Here is a 15,011-nt window from a genome sequence, read left to right as displayed (position 1 = left end):
ATTAGCTTTGTTGCCCTTCTTTGTACTCGCTTCATTTCCAGTACATCATTCCTGAGGAATGGTGCCCAGAACTGGACAGCATACTCTAGGTGAGGTCGAACCAAAGCCTTGTAGAGTGGGAGAATTATCATTTTATCTCTGAAGTTGATCCCCTTTTTAATGCATGCCAATATTCTGTTTGCTTTGTTAGCAGCAGCTTGGCATTGCATGCCATTGCTGAGCCTATCATCTACTAGGACCCCCAAGTGCTTTTCCATCCTAAATTCCCCCAGAGGTTCTTCCCCCAGTGTATAGATTGCATTCATATTTTTGCCACCCAAATGCATTATTTTACATTTTTCTACATTCAACCTCATTTGCCATGTAGTTGCCCACCCCGTTAATTTGTTCAGATCTTCTTGCAAGGTTTACACATCCTGCGGAGAAGTTATTGCCCTGCTTAGCTTAGTGTCATCCGCAAAGACAGAGATTGAGCTGTTTATCCCATCCTCCAGGTCATTTATGAACAAATTAAACAGGATTGATCTCAGCACAGAACCCTGGGGGACCCCACTTCCCACCCCTGACCATTCTGAGTATTCCGCATTTATCACCACCTTCTGAACTCGCCCTTGTAGCCAGTTTTCAATCCATGTACTCACCCTATGGTCCATGCCAATGGACCTTTGTACAGTAAACGTTTATGGGGAACTGTGTTAAATGCTTTTGCAAAATCCAGATACACCACGTCTATGGGCCTTCCTTTATCTAGATGGCAGCTCACCTCCTCATAGAAGGCTAATAGATTGGTTTGGCAAGAATGATTCTTCATATATCCATGCTGATTACGGCTAATGATATGTTTTCCTTACTAAAATCTTGTATATAGTCCCTTATAAACCCCTTCAAGAGCTTGCATACTATTGATGTTAGGCTAACTGGTCTGTAATTCCCAGGGATGTATTTTGGCCCTTTTTAAAATATTGGAGCTACATTGGCTTTTCTCCAATCAGCTGGTACCATTCCAGTCAGTAGACTGTCAGTAAAAATGAGGAACAATGGTCTGGCAATCACTTGACTGAGTACCCTCAGGTGCAAGCCATCTGGTCCCAGTGATTTATTAATGTTAAGTTTCCCAAGTCTATTTCTAATGCTGTCCTCTGTTAGCCATGAGGGTGCTTCCTGTGATGTGTCATGAGGACAAACACTGCAGTTTTGGTTTCTCTCGTGAAGACTGAGGAGAAGAATAAGTTCAATACCTTTGCCATCTCTCCATTCTTTGTAACCAGATGTTCTTCCTCATTCTTTATGGGGCCAATATGGTCTGTACTCCCTTTTTTACTGTTTATATACTTAAATAATTTTTTGGGATTTTTTTTGCTCTCCTCCGCTATGTGTCTTTCGTGTTCTATCTAAGCCGCCCTAATTTCACCCTTACATATAGTTACATAACCATTGGCTCTCCACCCAGAGCTTGGGCTATTTTGCATAGAAGAATGGGTGAACATTTCACTCTCTAGATGTGCAAAGCTGGTAGAGACATCCCCAAAAAGACTTGCAGCTGTAATTGTAGTGAAAGGTGGTTCTACAAAGTATTGACTCAGAGGGGCTGAATACAAATGCATGCTACACTTTTCACATATTTATTTGTAAAAAAAGTTTGAAAACCATTTCTCATTTTCCTTCCACTTCACAATTATGTGCCACTTTGTGTTGGTCTATCACATAAAATCCAAATAAAATACATTTACGTTTTTGGTTGTAACATGACAAAATGTGGAAAATTTCAAGGGGTGTGAATACTTTTTTTTAAGGCACTGTGAGGATTATTTACTAAAGGCAAATCCACTTTGCACTGCAAGTGCAAACTACAAGTGCAAAGTGCACTTGAAATTGCACTGAAAGTGACCTTGGAAGTGCAGTCGCTGCAGATCCGAGGGGGACATGCAACGAGAATAAAAAACAGCATTTTAGCTTGCACATGATTGGATAATAAAATCAGCAGATCTTCCCCTCATTTCAGATCTACCCCTCAGATTTACAGCGACTGCTCTTCCAAGTGCACCTTCAGTGCAATTTCAAGTGCACTTTGCATTTGTAGTGCAAAGTGGATTTGCCTTTCATAAATAACCCCCTGTATGTATGTGTCTGTGTGTGTGTGTGTATATATATATATATATATATATATATATATATATATATATAAAATTTATAAAATATATTATTAATACTATTTATAAATATTATAGTTGTTTTAGACAATTACAATGTCAAACAGAGGCACATCGCCATCTACTGGCTGCAGAGGCCTCTGCAAGCTGAAACCAATCTTTTAAATTAATGCCCCATACACAGGACCAGAAATTCCGTCAGAAAAAACTTGAATGGTTTTTCCGACAGAATTCCGCTCAAGCTTGCCTTGCATACACACGGTCACATAAAAGTTCTCTGAAATTTCAACCGTCAAGAACGCGGTGATGTACAACACTACGACGAGCCAAGAAAATTAAGTTCAATGCTTCCAAGCATGCGTCGAATTGTTTCCGAGCATGCGTGATTTTTTGCGCGTCCGAATTACATACAGACGAACGCATTTTCGGATAGGAACTTTTTCCGACTGAAAAATAGAGAACCTGCTCTCAATCTTTTGCTGGCTGGAATTCTGCCAGCAAAAGTCGGATGGAGCATACACACAGTCGGAATTTCTGACCAAAAGCTCACATCTGACTTTTTCTGGCGGAATTTTCTGGCGGAAGCCTTCACTATGCTTGAGATCACTTAGTCATAGCTGACATAGGGATCACATGCTCATGAACCACTGTCATTAGTTCCCAATGCTTGGTGGAGACCGAAGCTGTTAACAGCTAGCAGCCTATACGAAGTGTCGAGTGATAGCTGTCAAAAAGAGCATTTGTTGACATATCCTAGCATGGGGCATCATCCCAAGGCACATTAATACAGTTTGTCAATGGGAAGAGGTTAATTCATACCCATTGTTTTGGAACTTCTTAGTCAGCTGTCATCAAAACAGGTGACAACATTCCAGTGAGAACTGGATTTCTCTTTACTTTCATTCCAACCTTGAGATGGGTCCTCTCCAGGGGTGGACTGACAACTCATGGGGCCCCCGGGTAATAGGAGATTATGGGGCCCCCAGGCAATCAGAGATTATGGGGCCACACAGTACACACACACAGTATATAATCACACAGTATACACACACAAAGTATACAATTACACAGTATACACATACATGTACACACAGTATACACAGACATGTTTCTATTGGCTGAGAAGGTGCTGGAGAGGTGGGGCAGCTATAATCTCAGGATTTTTAGACCAAAAGGATGTAGGTAAGGGACATTTCAGAGACAGATGTAAAAAAAAACACAGATTTTTACATACTGTACCTGGTTTTACTGAGGCTGGCAACCCTGATGGGGCCCCCTAGTGGCCCAGGGCCCTCGGGCAGTGCTGAGTGGCTCAATGGTCAGTCCGCCCCTGGTCCTCTCTTTCTTCTGCATTATCTATTTTGAAAAATCAATTAGGATCCAACATGGAGAGATCCCACATGTACTGTAGATCCTCGATAGATACAAGAGACTGTCCAGCTTCTATTAAAAACTAAAATATCACTATTGGGTGGACTAACCCTTGAAGTGGCATAACAAAGCTGCAAGCTTTCATATGTTAATATATGAACAGGTATAGCACTCTATCAATTAAAGTGGAAGTAAACTTGTATTTTAATCAAATGGCTCGCAGGCAGGGTATTTATGACAGAGGAGACCCTACTGGTTTCTTCTGCCATAAATGCATCCTTCTGCCTGTCAGCTGTTATGTTTACTGAGCCGTGCATGCGCAGCTCAGCGAACATTTATGGCCACGATCGGCCCCGATCCGTGCCGCAGTGATGTGACACCCGTGCACTTGCCTATCTTGCCTTGCCTGTGATTCCCGTGTGGACTGGCCTATCAAATGGCTGAAGGCACAGGACCCGGAAGAAAGACCGGACGAAGATGGAAGCGCCGGGGGCCTGCTGAATCAGTCCCAGCGCTGTGCTGGAGGACACCATATGACAGATAAGTCTGCCATAATCTACTGATATGCTGTGCATACTAGTACATTATGGCATAACCCACTTGGGGGTGCCTTAAAAAAAAATTATAGCGGACTTTACAGTACTTCCACTTTAAGCAGTGGCAAGAAAGAAAAATATGCTCAATTCCTAATAAGATCAGGATCTCATCCAAACAGCTCTAAAATAGTAAAAAACAAACACTAAACATCAATCAAATACTGTAACAAATGCAAAGAACAAACAATCAATATGCATAAATCATTAATACAATGCTATTACAATGTCTGCAAAAAAAACCAAAACGTGATAATATACAAATCACAAATAAATGTTCTGAACATAACTTATAACATGTTTTAAAGAGATCCTGGGCTCAATTTACAAACACCAGTATAAGAAGCTTAATATTATTAAAAAATGCCAGTTATTTGCAGTTGTGCGCAATGAAATCTGAAAATAACAGACATGTAGGTAAAAAATAAAGATCCTTAGCCTTGTGTAAAGCTTTGTGATTTGGGTCACTTCTAAACAAAAATTTTAGTTGACAGCACATTTTCCATTTTCCTTTGATTATTACTTTGTGTATTTGGCCAGCAGTGGAGCTCTGAACTTGACCATTTCAGGACCAGTCAATTCCCTATCAGCACTCTCAGGAGCCAATCTCCTTGGCACATGCTGTAGACTTCACTGCTGCATCCAAGGGTGGAAGTATACAGTCTGCTGGAAGTCGCTGACATCACTGTTAAGCTGTTGATGCCCAGAAATGTTACAAAAGAGTTTTGTTCCACATGAAAGGAGGGAATGGTAAAAACAAATGCAATAATTAAAGGGAACCAAAAAAGTGGGGTCTTTAAGTAGAATGATGGCACCGTTTAAGAATATAAAATAGTGGTATTTTTAAGCCTAAATGATTTTGAAGAATTAAAAAACTTTAGCATTACAATTTCAGCAATGCATACTTGTTAATAAAACGATTCAATAATTGCGCTATTACAAGAATATATAAGTGATAGCTGCCAGCATGTAACAGTGTGGTAGACAGTGTACAAATGAATATAAAAGGGACACATGCAGCGCTAAAATGTGCATTTACGTTTTCAACATGTGACTGTGAAAAAGTGCTGGAAGCATAACCAATATCTCTTGGGTTATGTATGTCAAAGATAAACCTCTAACTTATAGGTAAATAAGAAAGAAGTTCATAAATATAGTGAATGATGTATCAGTTCATAAATGCAAGGGGGTTCATAGGTATAAATGGTGCCAAAACTCCACACGGGGTGAGGGCTGGAACAGATTCTGTATGAGGGGACACCTTGCGTATGGATCTTCTAGGTTTCAAATGAAGACAACAAGTGGTAGAAATGAATATCCTTACTGGAAAGAGTGGACACAGTCACCATACGGTGGGGTGTCTTACAGGCTTGGGGGATCCAACGATCCCGAGGATATCTGGCTGAAGAGGTCCCGATGTGAAGTTGCATCTAAGACGACCATCACCATTCGATACTATCGGGGTTCCCAATCAATCCGGATGTCTCCCTCAGATGGAAGGAGTATGCCAGGAGAACTAGTTAAAACTCAACAAAGTCCAATTCATAAAAGGAGACTGAGTATACAGCCGGAGCTCTGAGTCCGCACTGTCAGCCCTCGACGGAGCACTGAGGAGGAACACACAGGTACAGAGTGTGTTCCTCCTCAGTTTTTTATATATGTACCATCATCCCTGAAGTAGTAAACCAAAAAATATGTAGAAAATGGGATTTTAAAGGTACCCCTGATATAGGAAAAGACATTATCTACTAAAAATATCTCAAATATTTATTAAAGCAGTTTTACAAAAAAATATATACGATAAAATGTGAGAACAGTTTTACATTCACAGTCAAAGGTATACATCCTCAACCTAATATTGACAATGAAAAAAACTGTGGTCACCAAGAGTTCAAAGCATAACCACGTCCACATAATTTCAACATGTTTCGCCCAGAAGGCTTCATCAGGAAAATGGACGAGGCTTTTCAATTATTCAACAACAATATTCACGATAAAAACAACCTTGGATGTTCAAAAGAGAAAGAGAAAAAAAAAGGGTAAATACACAGAAAAAAATACATAAAACATTCACATTTATGTAACTTGAAAGCTCTTTAGCTTGTGCAACCATAACTCCACCAAAGCCACCCTCCAAAAACAAAAACAAAAACAGGAACAAAAAACATCCCACCCCGCCATCCCACTCCCCCCCCCTACAAAAAAAAAAAAAAAACCCAACAACCCCCATTACACAGGCTCACACCCAACCCTCCCCTAATACTCCCACCCAACACAACCACCGCGCCCCCAGAAGTGACTCCCCCCTGTGTAGTCCAGATGGATGCCTGATCACCCGTAGGGAGGGATGTATATTCTCATGGATGAAAATCATCACAAGCAAAAAGGATGATTACGGTATCTGTAACAGATATCATAGCTAAGACGGGACATCTGGACTACACAGGGGGGAGTCACTTCTGGGGGCACCCCTCCTCCCCTCTTCTCTCAGTTGACGCCTCGTATCCTGCGACTTCCCCAGAACTCTATTACAGAGGTATGGAGTTGACGCGGTGGTTGTGTTGGGTGGGAGTATTAGGGGAGGGTTGGGTGTGAGCCTGTGTAATGGGGGTTGTTGTTTTTTTTTTTTTTTTGTAGGGGGGGAGTGGGATGGGGGGGGGTGTTTTTTGTTCCTGTTTTTGTTTTTGTTTTTGGAGGGTGGCTCTGGTGGAGTTATGGTTGCACAAGCTAAAGAGCTTTCAAGTTACATAAATGTGAATGTTTTATGTATTTTTTTCTGTGTATTTACCCTTTTTTTTTTTCTCTTTCTCTTTTGAACATCCAAGGTTGTTTTTATCATGAATATTGTTGTTGAATAATTGAAAAGCCTCGTCCATTTTCCTGATGAAGCCTTCTGGGCGAAACATGTTGAAATTATGTGGACGTGGTTATGCTTTGAACTCTTGGTGACCACAGTTTTTTTCATTGTCAATATTAGGTTGAGGATGTATACCTTTGACTGTGAATGTAAAACTGTTCTCACATTTTATCGTATATATTTTTTTGTAAAACTGCTTTAATAAATATTTGAGATATTTTTAGTAGATAATGTCTTTTCCTATATCAGGGGTACCTTTAAAATCCCATTTTCTACATATTTTTTGGTTTACTACTTCAGGGATGATGGTACATATATAAAAAACGTTTATAAACACTGATCTCTAGCCATATAGTCTATTACAATACCGGGTGGATAATACACCCATGAAAAACCCATTCTTGGGTAGAAGAGATCAGTAATTAGGCTTATTTTTTCTGGTCGAAATTCATGATTATCCTCTTTTTTGTGAATACATGCAGATGATATTTATAGCATTCTTGCATTCTTTCTATGTGCTTCTTCATTGCAATTTTATCTCATTAGCATAATCTTATACTTTTTTCTCCCCTTTTCGATTTATCTAAAGTGGCAGATAGTGGTTATAGACAGCAGTCTGGCACAGTTGTGGCTCATATTCGTCTGAATCCCAACTTCCGCCTTCACATCTGGGAGATTCACGTGAGTGAGTGGTCTACAAAATGACGGACTACTGTGGTCAGGCATGGGATGGGTTTGTTTCAGAGGTACAACAGGCCCGATCCAAAGATGATGTCACTGAAGCTGAGGTAGATATCTATTTCTTGGGGTTACAACGTCTGATCGAAAGGAAAACTCGTTTATTTTGGCACAAGGAATATTTTGGAAAATATGTGACAAACCAGATCATACCATGGGGTCTGCGTATCCAAATTTTCCCAAATATAAAAAAGGTTGAACCAAATGTGAAAAAAGCATGGGAAGCAAACCTGCAGGCTTGTTCCCTACAAATGATGCAAATACTTAGTGACCAATATAAAACGGACATGGGTGTATTAGACAAAGAAATTTTGAAATGGCAGGAGGATCATAGCCACTTGTCTTCTCATATTAACAAACACAAAAAAACTGCGCTAGATAGAAAATAGAAAGGATTACAACTCAATGTATGCACGCATGTTGTTACAAGTCCATCAAATACAAATGAACAGATGTCAATTAGCAGTCTATGCAAAGTTCACGGAAGGTATATATCCTCTTCTTGAATCAAGGTGACAACACACTCAGAACCACCGCAGAAACAAGTGCAGGGGATAGGAAAGTCCTCCACCTATAAAACAGCTGCCTCTTACCAGCTCCCTTGATCTCTGGCAAGGAGATCAAATACGCTTTCAGCTTATAACCCAGCTACAGTCTCTGGATACAATAGGTGAAAACTCAGATAAACTCCCCGTGATTTCCTTGGATAAATCTCAACAGCAAGTCCATGGGCCAATCATGTATGAGAAAGAAAGGCTTCCATAGTGTAAAAACGTATAAAACTTTTTATTGTTAAAAAAAGTAATGCACTTACATACATCCGGATTGATAAGGCATCAATATAAAAACAAGCCGGCCAGCTCTTTAAGAAAAAACGCCCGTAACATCCGGGACTGCGTGTTGGTATGTGGTGGCGTCAGCACGCCGCTCTCCCTACGCCGTTTCGTCAAACCTGACGTCGTCCAGGGGCACGGGCGGCGTGCTGATCACCACCACTTATATCCTCGTTCACCAGAAAAAAGACCGCCCAGTCCTGAGATCCGAGCCGTCCGTGATGCAAATGCCGCCATATTGCAATGGGGCAGATGCCAGTGTAATACCTAAGAGGCGTTCCAATGTTAATGGGTAATCCCCCTTACCTGAAAATAAAAATTATATATACTGAACTTGTGTTTGATGGATAAAGAGAAGGCAAAAATTAAATATACCACTCTTTCCCCTAAATTTAATAATTTGTGCCGATACTATATAAATAGTATCAGCCGAGCGAAGTGGTGGCATCTAGTGGTCAAATTCCGAATTGCACGGTTAATCGCCTTAAATGTAATTTACACAGTCTCCTTAATAAAAAAGGAATCTGAAGGCATAAGTGTTGGCACATATAATTGGATATATATTAAGATGCCCCACCACTGTAGAAAAAAGAAGAAAGAAAGAAAAAAGAAAAACTACGAACATAAATTATTAAAAATTAACTGTCAAATGAGTGCACTCCACCTCCATACGTCATCCAAAATCTGGCCACAAAAGTACTGGGCACTCTTCTGGACACTTAAAGAAGCAGAATGGGCACAAAAATGCCAAATCACCCAAACTCATACTTTATAGGAATGATACAATAAAGTATAAGGTACCAGAAAACAAAAAATCAGAGATGGGCCTCAATGTGTACCCCCCACCCTCACGGTACCACAAGGAACTCAGGACTGATTCAATTACAATTTCCCTAACTATTGTCAATAAAAGAATTAACATCTGTGTCTATATTGAGACCATAAGGGGTATAACATCGTACTCTATGGATCCACGCCATCTCCATTCTTGATAGTTCCCTAACTAAAGATCCGCCTCTCCAATGTGCTTCATACTTATCTATTGCTAGAAAGATTGTATTAGCCGGGTCTCGGTTATGGACCAAATCATAATGTTTGGAAACGGAATGGAATTTGAAGCCTGTTTTGATGTTGGTTATGTGTTCCCCGAGACGGACCTGCATAGTGCGTTTAGTTCTGCCTATGTATTGGAAACCGCATGGACATTGGAGCAGGTACACTACCCCAATGGAACTGCATGTAATGAATGGTTCTATTTTATGCTCCCTAGAGGTGCTAGTGGAAACAAATGATACTGTTTTCTTGTTTTTAATTAAATTAAGTTTACACACTTGGCATCTTCGGCATTGATGATAGCCAGAGAGGCCTTGAAAGAAGGACAATCTTTTACCAGGGGGGTCAACTACATTCGGGGCAATGATGTTCCTCAAAGAGGGGGCCCCTCTAAATATTATCTGAGGTTTTTTGGGTAAAAAAGTTTTAATCAGTCCATCGTTGCCCAACAGGTGCCAATGTTTACTAATGATTTTTTTAATTTGGTAATGTTGAGTTGAGTAGGAAGTAATGAAGGGGATGACAGGACTCTCTCTCTTTTTCTTAGAGGCCATGTCTAAGAGTTCCGATCTGTCTCGTTTTTCCACTTCCTCTATGAGGATCTCCAATGGCTCTCCGTCATACCCCTTCTCTAGGAACCTCTTTTTCAGAATGTTTGCCTGAACTCTAAAATCCTCCACATTTGAACAGTTGCGTCTCATCCTGAGAAACTGGCTCATAGGTACCGACTTAAGCCAGCTATCTTTGTGGCAACTGTCAAGGGGTATAAATGCGTTTCGATCCGTCTTTTTAAAGAAAGTGATCGTTTTAAAAGAATCTGATTCCCTCTGGATAGTCAAATCTAAAAAATTAATCCTTTCTTGACTGGCTTCATACACAAACTTTATCCCCCTTTCGTTATTGTTGATATGGGAGAAAAAATCATCTAACTCAGGAATAGATCCTTCCCAAAGGAGGAGGACGTCATCTATATACCTGGCCCAAAAGGCCAGGTGTGGACTACGGTCCTTATAGATGACGTCCTCCTCCCACTTGGCCATGAAAAGATTAGCCAAGCTAGGGGCGTACTTAGCGCCCATAGCAACACCTCTTTGCTGGCGATAGTACTCCTGATTGTACCAAAAATAATTATGGTTCGCCGCAAAATCTAATAGCTCCATGATATAATCCTGCTGTTTGATTGGAATTTTGGAAAGTGCATTGAGAAAGTGCTTGACGGCTGCAAATCCCAACTGATGTGGAATTATGGTGTATAATGAAGTTACATCCGCTGTAACCATCCATGTTCGACTATTGGGTTTCAGCTGGGATAGTAAATGTATCACGTGCTTGGTGTCCTTTATGTAGGAAGGCATCTGCTGCACTAGGGGTTGCAAAAAGAAGTCTATGTACTTGCCCACCCGGGACGTGATCGAATCGATGCCACTGACTATAGGGCGTCCCGGGGGGCAAGTCAGACTTTTATGGATTTTGGGCAAACAATAAAGTATCGGCACCCGTGGGGCCTTGGGGACTAAAAAGGTTTTCTCTTTAACGTTGAGTATCCCTTCCTGATATCCCTTAGTCACTAATTTTTCTAAATCACTCTTATATTTGATCACTGGGTTGCCCGGTAAGAGGGTATACGTGTCTTGATCACCTACGATGTTAGACATTTCCTGTAAATAATCTTTCCTATCGAGAATTACTATCCCCCCACCTTTATCTGCAGGCCGGATAACAATTCCCCTATTATTACAAAGGGAATCCAATCCTTCCTTCAGTGTATTATTGATCTTATGTTTACCCACTTTAAGGGAGTCCAGATCACGGAGGACCACATCCCTGAACACCCTTAGAGAAGGTGCCAGAGAGCCAGGGGGATTAAAAGTTGAAGCATTGGCCAGCCCAGTGTGTTGATACACATGCTGGACCGATAGCCTTGGCCCGTCGGAGATGCTGGCGAAATGCCTTTTGATGTTGATCCTCCTAACGTATTTGTAGACGTCCATATATGTTTGGAATTTATTTAATTTTTTCGGAGGTGCAAATTTTAAACCCTTGTTTAGTAACGCTAGTTCCGATTGGGTCAGAACCTGAGTGCTAAGATTAAAGATACCCTCCGCCGTTATACTTTTTTCTTTTTTGGATCTTGCTTTCCTCCCCCCTCTGGTTCCTCTTTGTTTTCTACAGGCCTTTTTAATCCCTGGTTGGGTTTGGGAAAACCCCAAGGATGTGATTCTTGATTAGTACCATAGGCGCTAGTAGGGTGGTCCCTTACTGACCTGTAGTACCCCTGTTCATAATCAGGGTGGTCACCTCTGTCAAATTGGGCGGGACCCGCTCTATCCCTTAGAGGATAAAAGCGGTTATGGGTATCTACCCCATAATCCACTTCATCCTCGTCCCCCTCATTGTCAAAATGCTGGGGATTCTCAGCATAATGGTGCTGCCTAGAGGGTGTATCATATCCATATTCATTATATCTTGGTTGATTACGACCATTGTCAGAATATGGAATTGGCCTGTAATTTTGATATTGGTTGTGATTGTATGGTTGTACTTGTTTACGTTCCCGATTTGCATTAGGATTATATTGTTGGTAACCACCAGCCTTACGTGCATGTTGACCTCCCCTACTGGGGGCTGGTGCTCTCTGGGGTGATTGATAGGATACTCGTCTATCTTTTCTAGTTTGTTTGTTGTTAAATTTAGGTTTTTTGGGGGTTCTCTGAGAGACAATCCTAGATGGAAGGTGTTGGCTCTGAGCAGGGGGTTGTGATGGAACATCACTTCCCTGCACAGTAACCTCCATAGTGGGTTCTTGACCTCCACTTGCTTCCATGGCTAGTTTCCTCTGCCAGGCAAACACACTGTTAGCTTGATAATCCCCATAATCCCTATTGTATTTCTTTCTTTTTTTGAATTTCTGTTCCTTTTCCTCCTTATCCAATGTTTTTAATAAATTACTGGTTCTTTCTTTATATTCCTCCACTTCTTTGTAGGGCAAAAGACTGTCTTTGAGAGTTTTAATCTCGCCGTCCAGTCTAGTCAGTTTGCTCTTTTTCCTGGCCACCAGGAACCTTAGGAAACTGACTCCTGCCTCATTGAAGTAACGGAACCATTCATCCAGTTCCGATTCTCCTTTCTGGGGACATACTTCCCATCTGAGGCTTCTTGGGACCATACCGATCTTAATGTATGTCTCCAAGAAAGCCACATCCCACTGTGTATGTATTTCTGAGATTGTTAAATTTTTTAATCGTACAAAGAGACCACCGAGGTCATTCTCTCTTTCATTGTATACTTCAAATACACCATCTGTATTAACCACCTTGGCCGCCCTGTACTCGAAGATATCCATTGTATGTTATCAAATGGTATCAGCAATATCTGATGTAAATATTGTTAAAGCTAGGTGGGTACAGAAAACCAGCATATGCGTAAACAGTGAGTCCGTCACATCTGTAATACACAAATGAGTGTGCCTAACTGCTGCTGTATAGGTTGTATCTCCAGTTCAAATAGCAAAATATGTAAAAAATACAGCGCTGTCAGTAAGAATTAAAAGACATACAGAGCATGATCTGTTGTCAATACACGTATTTAAGCTGCAGTTTAAACAATATGGGATACCCACATTAAACAAGATATTAACAAACACAAAAAAACTGCGCTAGATAGAAAATAGAAAGGATTACAACTCAATGTATGCACGCATGTTGTTACAAGTCCATCAAATACAAATGAACAGATGTCAATTAGCAGTCTATGCAAAGTTCACGGAAGGTGTATATCCTCTTCTTGAATCAAGGTGACAACACACTCAGAACCACCGCAGAAACAAGTGCAGGGGATAGGAAAGTCCTCCACCTATAAAACAGCTGCCTCTTACCAGCTCCCTTGATCTCTGGCAAGGAGATCAAATACGCTTTCAGCTTATAACCCAGCTACAGTCTCTGGATACAATAGGTGAAAACTCAGATAAACTCCCCGTGATTTCCTTGGATAAATCTCAACAGCAAGTCCATGGGCCAATCATGTATGAGAAAGAAAGGCTTCCATAGTGTAAAAACGTATAAAACTTTTTATTGTTAAAAAAAGTAATGCACTTACATACATCCGGATTGATAAGGCATCAATATAAAAACAAGCCGGCCAGCTCTTTAAGAAAAAACGCCCGTAACATCCGGGACTGCGTGTTGGTATGTGGTGGCGTCAGCACGCCGCTCTCCCTACGCCGTTTCGTCAAACCTGACGTCGTCCAGGGGCACGGGCGGCGTGCTGATCACCACCACTTATATCCTCGTTCACCAGAAAAAAGACCGCCCAGTCCTGAGATCCGAGCCGTCCGTGATGCAAATTTTCACCTATTGTATCCAGAGACTGTAGCTGGGTTATAAGCTGAAAGCGTATTTGATCTCCTTGCCAGAGATCAAGGGAGCTGGTAAGAGGCAGCTGTTTTATAGGTGGAGGACTTTCCTATCCCCTGCACTTGTTTCTGCGGTGGTTCTGAGTGTGTTGTCACCTTGATTCAAGAAGAGGATATATACCTTCCGTGAACTTTGCATAGACTGCTAATTGACATCTGTTCATTTGTATTTGATGGACTTGTAACAACATGCGTGCATACATTGAGTTGTAATCCTTTCTATTTTCTATCTAGCGCAGTTTTTTTGTGTTTGTTAATATCTTGTTTAATGTGGGTATCCCATATTGTTTAAACTGCAGCCTAAATACGTGTATTGACAACAGATCATGCTCTGTATGTCTTTTAATTCTTACTGACAGCGCTGTATTTTTTACATATTTTGCTATTTGAACTGGAGATACAACCTATACAGCAGCAGTTAGACACACTCATTTGTGTATTACAGATGTGACGGACTCACTGTTTACGCATATGCTGGTTTTCTGTACCCACCTAGCTTTAACAATATTTACATCAGATATTGCTGATACCATTTGATAACATACAATGGATATCTTCGAGTACAGGGCGGCCAAGGTGGTTAATACAGATGGTGTATTTGAAGTATACAATGAAAGAGAGAATGACCTCGGTGGTCTCTTTGTACGATTAAAAAATTTAACAATCTCAGAAATACATACACAGTGGGATGTGGCTTTCTTGGAGACATACATTAAGATCGGTATGGTCCCAAGAAGCCTCAGATGGGAAGTATGTCCCCAGAAAGGAGAATCGGAACTGGATGAATGGTTCCGTTACTTCAATGAGGCAGGAGTCAGTTTCCTAAGGTTCCTGGTGGCCAGGAAAAAGAGCAAACTGACTAGACTGGACGGCGAGATTAAAACTCTCAAAGACAGTCTTTTGCCCTACAAAGAAGTGGAGGAATATAAAGAAAGAACCAGTAATTTATTAAAAACATTGGATAAGGAGGAAAAGGAACAGAAATTCAAAAAAAGAAAGAAATAC

The sequence above is a fragment of the Aquarana catesbeiana genome, linkage group LG05, assembly GCF_042186555.1.
Source record: "Aquarana catesbeiana isolate 2022-GZ linkage group LG05, ASM4218655v1, whole genome shotgun sequence".
In the NCBI taxonomy this organism is placed as follows: domain Eukaryota; kingdom Metazoa; phylum Chordata; class Amphibia; order Anura; family Ranidae; genus Aquarana; species Aquarana catesbeiana.
The sequence above is the reverse complement of the archived record's forward strand: the minus strand, read 5'-3'. Positions refer to the sequence as shown.